At 40.9% G+C, this 15,834-nt stretch overlaps 1 long non-coding RNA gene across 1 annotated transcript in view; it reads left to right on the top strand.

Moving 5' to 3' along the window:
- The first annotated feature begins 3,418 nt into the window (after positions 1–3,418).
- The window catches only part of LOC123950613, a 38,831-nt gene continuing 26,415 nt past the window's right edge, over positions 3,419–15,834 (top strand). The window contains exon 1 of the long non-coding RNA XR_006820258.1: positions 3,419–3,484. This is a non-coding gene — a long non-coding RNA (uncharacterized LOC123950613). The remainder of the gene's footprint in view (positions 3,485–15,834) is intronic.

Below are 15,834 nucleotides of genomic sequence, written 5' to 3'. Positions count from 1 at the left end.
GACTTCTAAATGCCTTGACTGTGCCTGGAGCCTGCTGGAGCAACTGGTATCAGTGAAAAGTATTTTTCTAAGGCTCCTTGGAGAAGTGGAAGGAAGCTGACAGTATCAGACGAGGCAGACCCCTGGGGAGAGTGATGGACTTAGCCAGTATCAAAACCTGTTAAAAGCATTTCCCCAAATACCTGCTATTTTATGCCCTAAACACAAAAATATTGCTTCTGTGTCAACGTTTATATTAAACTTCTTCAAGTATTTGTGTTGACGCCATATTGAAGAAAGAGTACAAGAATACTGCCTGGCACTTGGGTGGCTTAAGACAATTAAGACAATAGCAAATTGATGAAACTGTAAACCTAATTGGGAGTGGGCTCCAGACCCTGAGAACTGCAGTTCAGTCACAATTCTTTTTTCATTGCGAGGCTTGGTTTAACCATGCAATTGCCACAGAACATATATTTAGACAGCGCTTTACGGTTTATAGAACACACTCACATACATTATCTCAAGTACTTCCAACAGGAGAGTATCACCTAATGCCTGGAATGACATATTTGTGCTGTAATGTAAGGGGCAAAGCTATCTTAGCAATATCTTTGGAGATTATGTCATACCACAGATGGAAACCTGAAGGTAGAGACCAGAACTCCAAATCCCATGGAATCTAGGAAAAAAACCCAAAAAGTAGAAAACAAAAAACAGGTTGACTTTACAGATGCCCAATTGCACTCTGTATTAGGTTTGCATGTACATTTGTAATCCCATTGAGTTCAAACAACAATTGGCCAAGGGCTGCCTGCATTTTCTGTGACTGTAATCTAGAAGTCAAACTCAAAGCAAGAGAGGCAGGTTTTCACTCTTCCCACTCATCTGCCGGGTGGGTGGAACAGTGATGTACCATACCAGATGTCCTCTCCTCCCCACTTCAGGGCCCACCGCCCACCATACAATTACAAATCCTTCTTCTCAATTTTTAGGGAAACAAAGTAGTTTAACTTTCTCTGCATAGACAACACACTACTAGAAAAATTTTTCCTGCTTCCTTGCAGTCTAGCAAGTTAAAATACACTCCCTGTCTCTTTACCATTGCATTTTTGGAAAGTTTCTCACTTCAGATTTGGAAACTGACAAGGAGATCTCAATGGTTTCCAAAAGTCTTAAAAACCAGTTCTTGTGGCATTAGGGCTTCTATCTTTCTGAATTAAAAAGGACGTAGTGATTGCATTTTAACACACTATTTTCTTTTGGTTTGTAACAGGAAATTAAATCAAGAATATTAATCCCCTCCATGTGCTCAAAATTCTGAGAAGTAAATTCAAGATGGCAGCTTTAAAGACCCTGTTCTCATTCCTTAGGTATCCCAATGTTGAACCTGGGCTGCTTATATCCCTCCTTACACACCTGTTCCTGGAATTTTTCTCACTCCTTTTGTCCTCTGTGACCCCGCTCTGACACCTCTTACCCCTATGACATCCCTTTTCTGGTCCTGGTTTGCCTTTCTCAGCCCTAGTTCTACTTCCAGGTCATCAGACTCTCTCTCAAATCTCATGAAATGGCCTTTGATAGTTTAAGCACTTTCACAAAACCTTTTGACTAATCAAAGAAGAGTTATTTTGTTTGAACCATACATTTAAAAAAAATACAAACCTGGGGCGCCTGGGTAGCTCAGTGGGTTAAAAAAATACAAACCTACCACTTTTCTTGTCTATTTTGTTTTGGTGTCATGGAAATATTTGTGCATGAAAGTTTCATTCAATAACCATTGCTTTTCCTATATTCCATTGATCTACACAAAGTCAATATCTTTTAGCTGTTTTCCCAAGGGAATCTAAGTCTTTCAGTAAAATATGCAACTTCTTATTCAAACCTCTCAATAACCACCATATCATGCATGACAGGCCATATATAGTGATTGTCAATACATATTGAATATAGTGATCATATGTATTTGTTTGCAACTTTCTACATTGCACAAGCCTCCTCCAGCAGTCTTGTTCATGCCTAAACCAAGCTTAGCTAAAAGTAACACGTGGTGACTAAAAGCAAGTTTCCAAACAAGTCTTCTCAAGAATTTCCCACCCAACACATTTTCCTTGGGAAGAATAAGTATGGAGGACAATACTAAAGTCTCTATTGAGAGATCTCAAGTGAATAATTAGAAAATATGCTGGTAGAGAGAAATGCTTTAAAAACACTTGGGGTACAAGTATTAATTGATGAATATTTCGTTACTTCAACCTGCCAAAATATTTTGAGCACCTAGGGATAAAAGTGAAAATGGCATAATTCCTGCCCTCCAGAATATCACATTTTAGTGGGAAAAAATACAAAGTTGGAAACAGAGATCTAGAAACCTCTAAGGCACTTTGGAAAACTATTGTTCTTCCTATTTTGCATGGAAAAAAATCAACTAAATCTTAGAAAGAGTAAAGGACTGTCCAGGGTTAGAAGACTAATATATGGCAGCAAGTTGGCCAGGGGCCACAGAAAAAGAAGAGAGAGGAAGGGGAAGTGATTTTCAAAGTGCTTAAGAAGGAGAAATTAGTCATAGACTTCTTATTCACGGGAGTTCCTACAAGTTTCTGATAATATTTTTTAATAAATTTGAATTTTAGACCACTGAAAGAAAATAATTTCTTGTTGAGTATTTTCTCTGCAAAGTTAATATGGAAGGAACATAACACAGTCCCTATTTTTTTTTTAAGATTTTATTTATTTATTTGACAGACAGAGATTACAAGTAGACAGAGAGGCAGGCAGAGAGAGGAAGGGAAGCAGGCTCCCTGCTGAGCAGAGAGCCCGATGCAGGGCTTGATCCCAGAACCCTCGGATCATGACCTGAGCCAAAGGCAGAGCCTTTAACCCACTGAGCCACCCAGGCGCCCCCACAGTCCCTAATTATTAAGGTGGTGAGAAAACAGTAAAGGCAGCTAGATGTGGTGGTGGTTTTGTGTGTGTGCGCATCTATGTGCATGTGCGAGGGATGTAAGATAAATCGGTGTTCCACTGATTCTGAACATATCTCCATCATGTTCATATATCACATGTCATACAAACTCAGACTCTTGGTCAAAACTCTTGGTTTAACAAAACAGTTAAACATAAAGAACTCTGAAGAAAGTGCAACAAAAAAAGCAAAAAATTCTTTTTGGAACACAGCTTGGGACTCCCTGGAGAAATGTGTAGTCCCCAGGCGAGGGTCTCTGCTTTCCTAGATTTCTCTAAAGTGTAATCTTATTTATTGAAAACAGTATGTTGGCGTGTGTTCTAGAATTAAGGGTTTAAGTACAGGAACACGAAAGCTTTTGCATTTGGTACTAAATTAGATTGTAAACTTAGAAACGTGTTTTTCTTCCTTTCTTTTCCAGTTTATCCCCTTGAGTACAGCGAGCATTCACTTAGTCTTTATGAGTGACAATGCCTAGCAGTGTGTGGCAGAGATGTGAATGTGATATCATGGAGACAAGAGGCATACGTCATGCATACAGTATATACACTGTTTACTTGATGAAGTCATGTCTTGCCTGGAATGTGTAGTTGGAGATAACCCCTAGTACTCATTATCCTCAGCGTGCATCACTATTCACTCATTGGCTTATTCCCTCATTCAAATTTGTATTGAGCTCCTACTATGTTCTGATACTCTTTGCCTACCCAACAGTAACTTTCTCCTTCTTCCAGGTGGCACAGCCCACACCGAGTGCAGGCATCTACTCTGACTCTCTAGGGTTCAGCTAAAATCCAACTGGTTTAAACCAGTCTTGATTTAATTCTCCTTGCAAGGGATCGATTTCATGAAGAGTGTGAATCCCAGCACTGGCCAAAGGAGATTGAGAGCAAGTAGGTTGAGGTGCTTCAGGGAAAGGCTCCTTTGCTGGTAAGAGTTGCACAAGGAAGAAACAGTCTGTGATAGTTTTGTGTGTCTGTTGACTGGCTAGGCTACAGTACCCACTTATTCAGTTAAACACTAATTTAGGTGTTGCTGTGAAGGTATTTTGTAGTCATGGTTACCATCTATAATCAGCTGACTTTAGGTAAAGGAGAGTGTATTTGATAATCTAGGTGGGCTTCCAATTAGTCAAAAGATCTTAAGAGAAAAACTCTTTCTCTGAGGAAGAAGAAATTTTGCCTCAAGCCTGCAACATCAGCTTCTGCCCAAGAGTTTCCTGCCTGTTATCATTTCCCACAGATTTCAGACTTGCCAGCTCCCTCCTACAATTGCATAAGCCAATGGCTTAAAATCTCTCTAGATATGTCAATGGATAGACTGATAGATTGATCAGTAGATAGATTGGTCAGAGAATAGATAGATAGATAGACAGAGAGATACATTTTTTGTTCCCCTTTTCAGATAATCCTGACACACTGTCTTCTTTTCAGTATGGAAATTTAGATGAATGAGTAAAAACATGGATAGAAACCAGGTCTCAAGAATGTGATTGAACTTCTGAATTAATCAGACCTGGAGCCTCCTTTATTTAGAATTCCTTGTGATGATAGATAACAAACAACTCACTTTCACTGGCTAGGAGTTCAAACTAAATGGGAGCATTTAAAAGTTTAGAAACTATTATCTCTCTTTAGGATTGATATCAAAGTGGGAAAAGTTCTCCTGTGGTGGTAGCCTGTTTCATCCTACAGAAGGAAATCTTGAAAACATTATTAATATTCAGAAAACAATAAAGCTGTGCTCAATACTTTTGTAAATTATTAAATAAGTAACTTTTTCTTTATTTTGCACTTTTGAGGTCTTACCAAGAAAGGATCATCTGCATAATTCCTTATTTTAATGTCTCACAATTTTCTTAGTTCTGTTTCATACTTGGGATTACAGTTACAGTTAAATTACAAACAGCTGTGATTCCTGCCCCCAAAATATGTGTAGGTGTGCACAAAATGCTTAATATCTTCTGCAGGGAACAGGTGTTGCATGGTCAGTATGTGCTGAAAAGAAATGAATTCACTTTTAGGCTGAAGCTGTGTAATGTAGTTGCTAAGATTTGTTTGTTTGTTTTTGAGGTACATGTGTATGAAAACAGATTCTTGACCAAAAAAAAAAAAAAAAATGGAAAGACTTAAAAAAGAGAAACCGCATTTCTACTGTGGCATTATCTTTACAACTTTTTTTTTTTTTTTTTTCTCATTTTATTTATTTTTTCAGCGTAACAGTATTCATTCTTTTTGCACAACACCCAGTGCTCCATGCAAAACGTGCCCTCCCCATTACCCACCACCTGTTCCCCCAACCTCCCACCCCTGACCCTTCAAAACCCTCAGGTTGCCCCAACCTCCCACCCCTGACCCTTCAAAACCCTCAGGTTGTTTTTCAGAGTCCATAGTCTCTTATGGTTCGCTTCCCCTCCCCAATGTCCATAGCCCGCTCCCCCTCCCCCAATCCCACCTCCCCGCAGCAACCCCCAGTTTGTTTTGTGAGATTAAGAGTCATTTATGGTTTGTCTCCCTCCCAATCCCATCTTGTTTCATTTATTCTTCTCCTATCTCCTACCCCCCCATGTTGCTTCTCCATGTCCTCATATCAGGGAGATCATATGATAGTTGTCTTTCTCCGATTGACTTATTTCACTAAGCATGATACGCTCTAGTTCCATCCACGTCGTCGCAAATGGCAAGATTTCATTTCTTTTGATGGCTGCATAGTATTCCATTGTGTATATATACCACATCTTCTTTATCCATTCATCTGTTGATGGACATCTAGGTTCTTTCCATAGTCTGGCTATTGTAGACATTGCTGCTATAAACATTCGGGTACACGTGCCCCTTCGGATCACTATGTTTGTATCTTTAGGGTAAATACCCAGTAGTGCAATTGCTGGGTCATAGGGTAGTTCTATTTTCAACATTTTGAGGAACCTCCATGCTGTTTTCCAGAGTGGTTGCACCAGCTTGCATTCCCACCAACAGTGGAGGAGGGTTCCCCTTTCTCCACATCCTCTCCAGCATCTGTCATTTCCTGACTTGTTCATTTTAGCCATTCTGACTGGTGTGAGGTGATATCTCATTGTGGTTTTGATTTGTATTTCCCTGATGCCGAGTGACGTGGAGCACTTTTTCATGTGTCTGTTGGCCATCTGGATGTCTTCTTTGCAGAAATGTCTGTTCATGTCCTCTGCCCATTTCTTGATTGGATTGTTTGTTCTTTGGGTGTTGAGTTTGCTAAGTTCCTTATAGATTTTGGATACTAGCCCTTTATCTGATATGTCGTTTGCAAATATCTTCTCCCATTCTGTCAGTTGTCTTTTGGTTTTGTTAACTGTTTCCTTTGCTGTGCAAAAGCTTTTGATCTTGATGAAATCCCAACAGTTCATTTTTGCCCTTGCTTCCCTTGCCTTTGCCGTTGTTCCTAGGAAGATGTTGCTACGGCTGAGGTCGAAGAGGTTGCTGCCTGCATTCTCCTCAAGGATTTTGATGGATTCCTTTCTCACATTGAGGTCCTTCATCCATTTGGAGTCTATTTTTGTGTGTGGTGTAAGGAAGTGGTCCAATTTCATTTTTCTGCATGTGGCTGTCCAATTTTCCCAGCACCATTTATTGAAGAGGCTGTCTTTTTTCCATTGGACATTCTTTCCTGCTTTGTCGAAGATTAGTTGACCATAGAGTTGAGGGTCGATTTCTGGGCTCTCTATTCTGTTCCACTGGTCTATGTGTCTGTTTTTGTGCCAGTACCATGCTGTCTTGATGATGACAGCTTTGTAATAGAGCTTGAAGTCCGGAATTGTGATGCCACCAACTTTGGCTTTGTTCTTCAATATTCCTTTGGCTATTCGAGGTCTTTTCTGGTTCCATATAAATTTTAGGATTATTTGTTCCATTTCTTTGAAAAAAATGGATGGTATTTTGATAGGGATTGCATTAAATGTGTAGATTGCTTTAGGTAGCATAGACATTTTCACAATATTTATTCTTCCAATCCAGGAGCATGGAACATTTTTCCATTTTTTTGTGTCTTCCTCAATTTCTTTCATGAGTACTTTATAATTTTCTGTGTATAGATTCTTAGTCTCTTTGGTTAGGTTTATTCCTAGGTATCTTATAGTTTTGGGTACAATTGTAAATGGGATTGACTCCTTAATTTCTCTTTCTTCAGTCTTGTTGTTGGTGTACAGAAATGCAACTGATTTCTGTGCATTGATTTTATATCCTGACACTTTACTGAATTCCTGAACAAGTTCTAGCAGTTTTGGAGTGGAGTCTTTTGGGTTTTCCACATATAGTATCATATCATCTGCGAAGAGTGATAGTTTGACTTCTTCTTTACCAATTTGGATGCCTTTAATTTCTTTTTGTTGTCTGATTGCTGAGGCTAGGACTTCTAGTACTATGTTGAATAGCAGTGGTGATAATGGACATCCCTGCCGTGTTCCTGACCTTAACGGAAAAGCTTTCAGTTTTTCTCCATTGAGAATGATATTTGCGGTGGGTTTTTCATAGATGGCTTTGATAATATTGAGGTATGTGCCCTCTATCCCCACACTTTGAAGAGTTTTGATCAGGAAGGGATGCTGTACTTTGTCAAATGCTTTTTCAGCATCTATTGAGAGTATCATATGGTTCTTGTTCTTTCTTTTATTAATGTGTTCTATCACATTGATTGATTTGCGGATGTTGAACCAACCCTGCAGCCCTGGAATAAATCCCACTTGATCGTGGTGAATAATCCTTTTAATGTACTGTTGAATCCTATTGGCTAGTATTTTGGCGAGAATTTTTGCGTCTGTGTTCATCAAGGATATTGGTCTGTAGTTCTCTTTTTTGGTGGGATCCTTGTCTGGTTTTGGGATCAAGGTGATGCTGGCCTCATAAAATGAGTTTGGAAGTTTTCCTTCCATTTCTATTTTTTGGAACAGTTTCAGGAGAATAGGAATGAGTTCTTCTTTAAATGTTTGGTAGAATTCCCCTGGGAAGCCGTCTGGCCCTGGGCTTTTGTTTGTTTGGAGATTTTTGATGACTGTTTCAATCTCCTTACTGGTTATGGGCCTGTTCAGGTTTTCTATTTCTTCCTGGTTCAGTTGTGGTAGTTTATTGTCTCTAGGAATGCATCCATTTCTTCCAGATTGTCCAATTTGTTGGCGTAAAGTTGCTCATAGTATGTTCTTATAATTGTCTGTATTTCTTTGGTGTTAGTTGTGATCTCTCCTCTTTCATTCATGATTTTATTGATTTGGGTCCTTTCTCTTTTCTTTTTGATGAGTCTGGCCAGGGGTTTATCAATCTTATTGATTCTTTCAAAGAACCAGCTCCTAGTTTCATTGATTTTTTCTATTGTTTTTTTGGTTTCTATTTCATTGATTTCTGCTCTGATCTTTATGATTTCTCTTCTCCTGCTGGGTTTAGGGTTTCTTTCTTGTTCTTTCTCCAGCTCCTTTACGTGTAGGGTTAGGTTGTGTACTTGAGACCTTTCTTGTTTCTTGAGAAAGGCTTGTACCGCTATATATTTTCCTCTCAGGACTGCCTTTGCTGTGTCCCACAGATTTTGAACTGTTGTGTTTTCATTATCATTTGTTTCCATGAATTTTTTCAATTCTTCTTTAATTTCCTGGTTAACCCATTCATTCTTTAGAAGGATGCTGTTTAGTCTCCATGTATTAGGGTTCTTTCCAGCTTTCCTCTTGTGATTGAGTTCTAGCTTCAGAGCATTGTGGTCTGAAAATATGCAGGGAATGATCCTAATCTTTTGATACCGGTTGAGACCTGATTTGTGACCCAGGATGTGATCTATTCTGGAGAAGGTTCCATGTGCACTAGAGAAGAATGTGTATTCTGTTGCTTTGGGATGAAATGTTCTGAATATATCTGTGATGTCCATCTGGTCCAGTGTGTCATTTAAGGCCTTTATTTCCTTGTTGATCTTTTGCTTGGATGATCTGTCCATTTCAGTGAGGGGAGTGTTCAAGTCCCCTACTATTATTGTATTATTATTGATGTGTTTCTTTGATTTTGTTATTAATTGGTTGATATAGTTGGCTGCTCCCACGTTAGGGGCATAGATATTTAAAATGGTTAGATCTTCTTGTTGGACAGACCCTTTGAGTAGGATATAGTGTCCTTCCTCATCTCTTATTATAGTCTTTGGCTTAAAATCTAATTGATCTGATATAAGGATTGCCACTCCAGCTTTCTTCTGATGCCCATTAGCATGGTAAATTGTTTTCCACCCCCTCACTTTAAATCTGGAGGTGTCTTCGCGTCTAAAATGAGTTTCTTGTAGGCAACATACTGATGGGTTTTGTTTTTTTATCCATTCTGATACCCTGTGTCTTTTGATTGGGGCATTTAGCCCATTAACATTCAGGGTAACTATTGAGAGATATGAATTTAGTGCCATTAGTAGCCTGTAAGGTGACTGTTACTGTATATTGTCTCTGTACCTTTCTGATCTACTACTTTTAGGCTCTCTCTTTGCTTAGAGGACCCCTTTCAATATTTCCTGTAGAGCTGGTTTGGTGTTTGCAAATTCTTTCAGTTTTTGTTTGTCCTGGAAGCTTTTGATCTCTCCTTCTATTTTCAATGATAGCCTAGCTGGATAGAGTATTCTTGGCTGCATGTTTTTCTCGTTGAGTGCTCTGAATATATCATGCCAGCTCTTTCTGGCCTGCCAGGTCTCTGTGGATAAGTCTGCCGCCAATCTAATATTTTTACCATTGTATGTTACAGACTTCTTTTCTCGGGCTGCTTTCAGGATTTTCTCTTTGTCACTAAGACTTGTAAATTTTACTATTAGGTGACGGGGTGTGGATCTATTCTTGTTGACTTTGAGGGGGGTTCTCTGCATCTCCTGGATTTTGATGCTTGTTCCCTTTGCCATATTAGGGAAATTCTCTCCAATGATTCTCTCCAATAGACCTTCTGCTCCCCTCTCTGTTTCTTCTTCTTCTGGAATCCCAATTATTCTAATGTTGTTTCGTCTTATGGTGTCACTTATCTCTCGAATTCTCCCCTCATGGTCCAGTAGCTGTTTGTCCCTCTTTTGCTCGGCTTCCTTATTCTCTGTCATTTGGTCTTCTATATCACTAATTCTTTCTTCTGCCTCATTGATCCTAGCAGTGAGAGCCTCCATTTTTGATTGCACCTCATTAATAGCTTTTTTGATTTCAACTTGGTTAGATTTTAGTTCTTTAATTTCTCCAGAAAGGGCTTTAATATCTCCAGAGAGGGTTTCTCTAATATCTTCCATGCCTTTTTCGAGCCCGGCTAGAATGTTCAGAATCGTCATTCTGAACTCTTGATCTGACATATTACCCATGTCTGTGTTGATTAGGTCCCTAGCCTTCGGTACTGTCTCTTGTTCTTTTGTTTGTGGTGATTTTTTCCGCCTTGTCATTTTGTCCAGATAAGAGGATATGAAGGAGCAAATAAACTACTAAAAGGGTGGCAAAGACCCCGGAAAAATGCGCTGTAACCAAATGAGAAGAGACCCCAAATTGTGGGGGGGAGAAAGGGGATAAAACAGCTTCTGAAAAAAAAAGAAAAAAAAAAAAAGAAAGAAAAAAATTTAAAAAATAAAACAAATTAAAAAATACAAAAAAGAAAGAAAAAATATATATATTTAGATGAACTAGTCAAAAAATGTTAAAAAAGAAAAGGGTAAAAGTTTTAAAAAATTTAGCAGAAGAAGAAAAAAGAAAAAAGAAAAAAAAATTGAAAAAAGAAAAAAAAAATTGAAAAAAGAAAAAAAAATTGAAGTAGCCGCAAGACTAAAGAATCATGGGGAGAAAGCCATGAGTTCCGTGCTTTGCTTTCTCCTCCTCTGGAATTGCTCTGCTGTCTTAGGAATTGAATCTGCTTTCTCCTTGATAGATGAAATTCGTTCTGGCTGGATATTTTGTTGATCTTCTGGGGGAGGGGCCTGTTGTAGTGACTCTCAAGTGTCTTTGCCCGAGGCGGGATTGCACCGCCCTTACCGGCGGCCGGACTAAGTAATTGGCTCGGGTTCGCTTTTGGGAGCTTCTGTTCCCTGAACGCTTTCCATAGAGTTCCGGAGGACGGGAATGAAAATGGTGGCCTCCCAGTCTCCGGCCCGGAGGAGCCGAGAGCCTGGGGCCTCACTCCTCAGTGCGCCCCCAGAGGACAGCACCCAATCACTCCCGTATCCCCAGCCTCTAGCCGCGCTCCGAGCTCACCCAGCCCGCGACCAGTTCAAGGTAACCCCGAGCTGAGAGTTCAGTCCTCGGCTCTGTCTTGGCAGCCGGCTTCTCCGTTCTAATAGCTGCGAGCTCTCCGACACTCCGACACCCCCGATCCTTCTGTGACCCTGCGGGGCCTGGGGCCACGCTGGCCCCGCGTGGGCTTCACCCCGGTTTAGCCTCTGGAGCAATGTCCCTCAGTGGAGCAGACTTTTAAAAGTCCTGATTTTGTGCTCCGTTCCTCCGCCGCTTGCCGGGAGCCGGCCCCTCCCCCCGCGGTCTATCTTCCCGTCGTTTTAGATTCACTTCTCCGCCAGTCCTACCTTTCAGAAAGTGGTTGATTTTCTGTTTCTAGAGTTGCTGTTCTTCTTCTCTTCGCTCTCCCGTTGGATTTGTAGGTGTTTGCAATGTTTAGATAAGCTATCGAGCTGATCTCCTGCTACCTGATGTAGTCTCAGGCTGCTACTTCTCCGCCATCTTGACTCCTCTATCTTTACAACTTTATCATTCCTCCTCCCCCTCCTCTCCCTCCTCCTCCTCTGCCTCCTCCTCCGCCTCCTCCTCCCCCCCCACCCTGCCGCTGCCTTCTTCTTCTCCTTCTCCCCCCCCTTCTTCGTATTTTATTTTTGAGTGTAGTTGACAATGTTACATTAGTTTAAGTGTACAACATAGTGATTCAGTAAGTGTTATGCTATGCTCACTACAAGTGTAGCTATCATCAGTCCCCATATAGTGCTATTCATGGAAAACAAAAACATTTATAATAGATAAGATATGGAAGCAGCCCAGTGTCCACTGATAGATGAATGGATAAAGAAGATATGAGATATAGATATAGATATATAAAATGGAATATTACTTAGCCATAAAAAAGATGAGATCTTATTATTTGCAATGAGTTTATCATTTCTAAGAAAATTTCAGTTATGTTGAATAACAACTACACAGAAGTACAAAACAGTAGGTGGGAGCCTGAGAAGAGGCTCCCTTTCCCAGGGACCCACTATTACCTTGAGGAACATTGCAACTGCATATAGTCTTAAAATTTGTTTGGACTTTTATTGGATTTGGTTTTATTTTTATTTTTTATTTTTAAAGAAAGATTTTATTTATTTTTCAAGGAGAGAGAGCACAGCAGGGAGAGCTGCAGACAGAGGGAGAAGCAGGGTCCCCACTGAGCAAGGAGTCCGAAGCTGGACTCTATCCCAGGACACTGGGATCATGATCTGAGCCAACGACAGATGCTTAACCAACTGAGCCACACAGGCGTCCCGTGGATTTGGTTTTAAGTGAAAGTTCCAAAGAAAGTTTTTTAAGATAATTTTTTTTTTTGCTTTTTAAAAGAAACACATAATAGACTTTACAATATAAATTTAAACTGCATACCTTTTTCCTTTCTGTCCAGTCATGAAATGGTGGCCCTTGATGTTTACTGAGCATTTACCATCTACTCAGTGTATTGGTAGTAGGGATACAAAGACAGAGAAAACACAGTGATTTTTAGTGCAATAGGATCCAGTCAAAAATTAAAAAGTCTTCCCTGTGGGAGTGACATTCTGTATTATTGGTTGAAACAAATGCATGAAGACACAGCATTGTGACCAGACTCTCTTCTGGGTTGATTTGGGTCCTATTAGAAGCAAAGGAAGGTGTTAGAGTTCTTTTGAATCATGCCAGATGGTAAGTCCTAGCAAAATTACAACCCCCCCTGGTTCACACACCAGTCTCCAAGATATACAAGGCACTTGGGAAGAGGAGCAAATGCCTTCTTTCCTGGTGGGTTAATCTGACCTTACTCCTAAGAGTCCCACCCCCCTCCATGACTGAGGGAAGAGAACTTGATTAAGCTCCTAGGAATCACTTATTAATCTATCTAGAAATTAACCTATCTACTTCAGTGTTCTCAAAAATGTGTCCGTTGACCACATACGTGAGAATCTGTGGGCTGCTCGGGAAAACATCTCATTGTACTTTCTTTTCCAACAAGCTTCCACCAGTGATTCTCGCATTCACTGAAGACGATTGATAGATGCTTACTGATGTTGGGTCAGATACTTCTCCACTCAACTCGCTGACCCCAGAGCCTGATCTAGACAGACTACCTCAGCTCTGATCTCTCTCTTGCTGTCTTCTGGTTGGCTCTGACCAAGGGACCCTGGAAGCTGATTAGACGGAAGGAAGAACATGATAGATGTATTTATTATCTGGGCTTCTTCTTTGCTCTGCTGGCTGCAGACAGCCTTCTCCAACTGATAGCACTTTGTCTTTCCCGATCCCTGCAACAATTCTCATGCCTCTTACCTCTTTCATCACACGCGTGGGAACAGCTCCTCTGATGTTACCTGCCCCGGAGTACTGTGTTCTCCCAGGACCCTGCCTGTACTTTGTAAGCAGTCTCTTTGTAAAAAACTCTGCTTTAATCTAACATGAGTGTGTCATTTGCTCTCTGGAGGAATCGGGACTAAAAGAAATATATTTAGTAATAGTTGATAACTAATTATATTTTATGTTTTGCAAATTGCTCTTATATTTCTTTTTCGATCTCTACAATACAAAGTGATATAAGTAAAGCAGAATTTTTTTTCTTGAAGTCACCATTTTAAGAATAAGAAAACTGAGACCAAGAGAAGTTTTTATATCTGATAAAGCTGACCCCTCTGTCAGTGGGGGAGCCAAAAAACAAGTCTGGTTTACTGACTCTGAATTTAGAGCTCTTTGCCCTGCATTGGGCTGCCAGTCCTCTCCCTTCCCCACCCCATGCGACATCACCTGATACTATTAGCTAATACGATTGCAATGGAAATGACAGTTTTGGGGTAACAATGAACAATGAAAGAAAGAATTCAGTGTAGGCTTTGTTTTTGTTTCCATAGAAGCTGAGACGCAGGCACCCAAGGAGCTGGAAAGGAATGTTCTCAGAGGAGGCGGGCTTCTCTGTGGTTACGCATATGGTCATGTGCAGCTGGCTTTTACACAACCTGGTTTCTGGACCGGAAACTTTCTGGCCACAAGTGACTTAACCAGCCCCTCTGGACTCTGAGGGAGCTCCTTTCACAGCATCTCCGACACTTCCCCTGTATCTAGCTCTTTTAAATGGACAGCTTCCTCATGGCAGGAGACTATTTTCATTCACTACTGAATCTCCGATTTCTTGCCCAGCTCTGGTCACACAGTAAGAGCTTAATAAGCATTTGTGGATGGAATAAAAAAAAGCAGCTGTCTGTCTAGTGGCTCTTTGTACCGACATTATTAGGAAAACCTGGAGTCACTTTCTCCCCCGCTAATCCAGCCCGTTGCCAACCTCTGTTGATTCTACTTATGAATGCTTCCCTAGATGTTTCTTCCCTTTCCTTCCCACTGTTAATACTCTAGTCCAGGTTCTCGATTCTTTTTCCCCCTTGGAGTTGTTTATTTATTTATTTATTTATTTTTAAATTTATTTATTTGACAGACAGATGACGAGTAGGCAGAGAGGCAGGCAGAGAGAGAGGAGGAAACAGGCTCCCCGCCGAGCATGAAGCCCGATGTGGGGCTCGATCCCAGGACCCCGGGATCATGACCCAAGCTGAAGACAGAGGCTTTTAACCACTGAGCCACCGAGGTGCCCCTCTTGGAGTTGTTTATAATGGTTTCCTAAATATTCCTTGCTTCTTGTTTTCACCTGTACCAATGCCAGCTTAACCTTCCAGAGGCCAGCCCGGATTGTCTCACTCCTCATCCCAAGCTTTCAGTGGCTTCAAAACAAGTCTGAGACCTTAGCATACCATTGCAACACTGCACACTTGGCTCCATAGTTATCTCCACAAACATGCTTTTCTGCCCTCCACGTTCTAGTCTGCCCAAACTGTCCTATGAATCCCGGTTTCCTCCGCATTCCATGCCTTTGCTGGTACAGTTTTAACAACTGAAATACCTTTCTATAGCTGAAATATCTGTCTACGGGCTACACTAAGAAGCTACTTCTTCCCTGAGATCTTCCTGATTTTGCTCATGTTCCTCTTTTTCGGAAGTAATTGCCCCGATTTTGAATGACCATATTACCTTATCAGTATCATTTTAGTATCATTTAGAATCCCCTTTGTATTTTTTAAAAAGATTTTATTTATTCATTTGACAGAGACAGCGAGAGAGGGAACACAAGCAGGGGAAGTGGGAGAAGGAGAAGCAGGCTTCCCACCGAGCAGGGAGCCTAGGCGGGGCTCAACCCCAGGACCCTGGGATCATGATGTGAGCCAAAGGCAGCTGCTTAACGACTGAGCCACCCAGGTATCCTGAATCTCTTGTGTATTAGAAGGATTTATGCTATCCCTTTGCATCTGACTTCTCTACAGATGGTCAGGTCCTCAAGTTCAGGATGCATATCCCAATTATCTTTGTATCTTTCTTGTTATATATGGTGCTCTATACATAGGATATTATCAGTAAATATTTACTGAATTAATGTAGGTAATTGCACAAGGAAAGCATGGACAAGAAACAGGGTACCGGGGTCAATTTAAATTTAGTAGACGAGGGGCGCCTGGGTGGCTCAGTGGGTTGAGCCTCTGCCTTTGGTTCAGGTCGTGATCTCAGGGTCCTGGGATCAAGCCCCACATGGAGTTCTCTGCTCAGTGGGGAGCCTGCTTCACTGCCCCCACGCCTGCCCTTCTGCCCACTTGTGATCTCTGTCAAATAAATAAGTAAAATCTTAAAA

Source organism: Meles meles, chromosome 9, assembly GCF_922984935.1.
Source record: "Meles meles chromosome 9, mMelMel3.1 paternal haplotype, whole genome shotgun sequence".
Classification (NCBI taxonomy): Eukaryota; Metazoa; Chordata; class Mammalia; order Carnivora; family Mustelidae; genus Meles; species Meles meles.
This window is presented reverse-complemented; position numbering and strand designations above follow the sequence as displayed.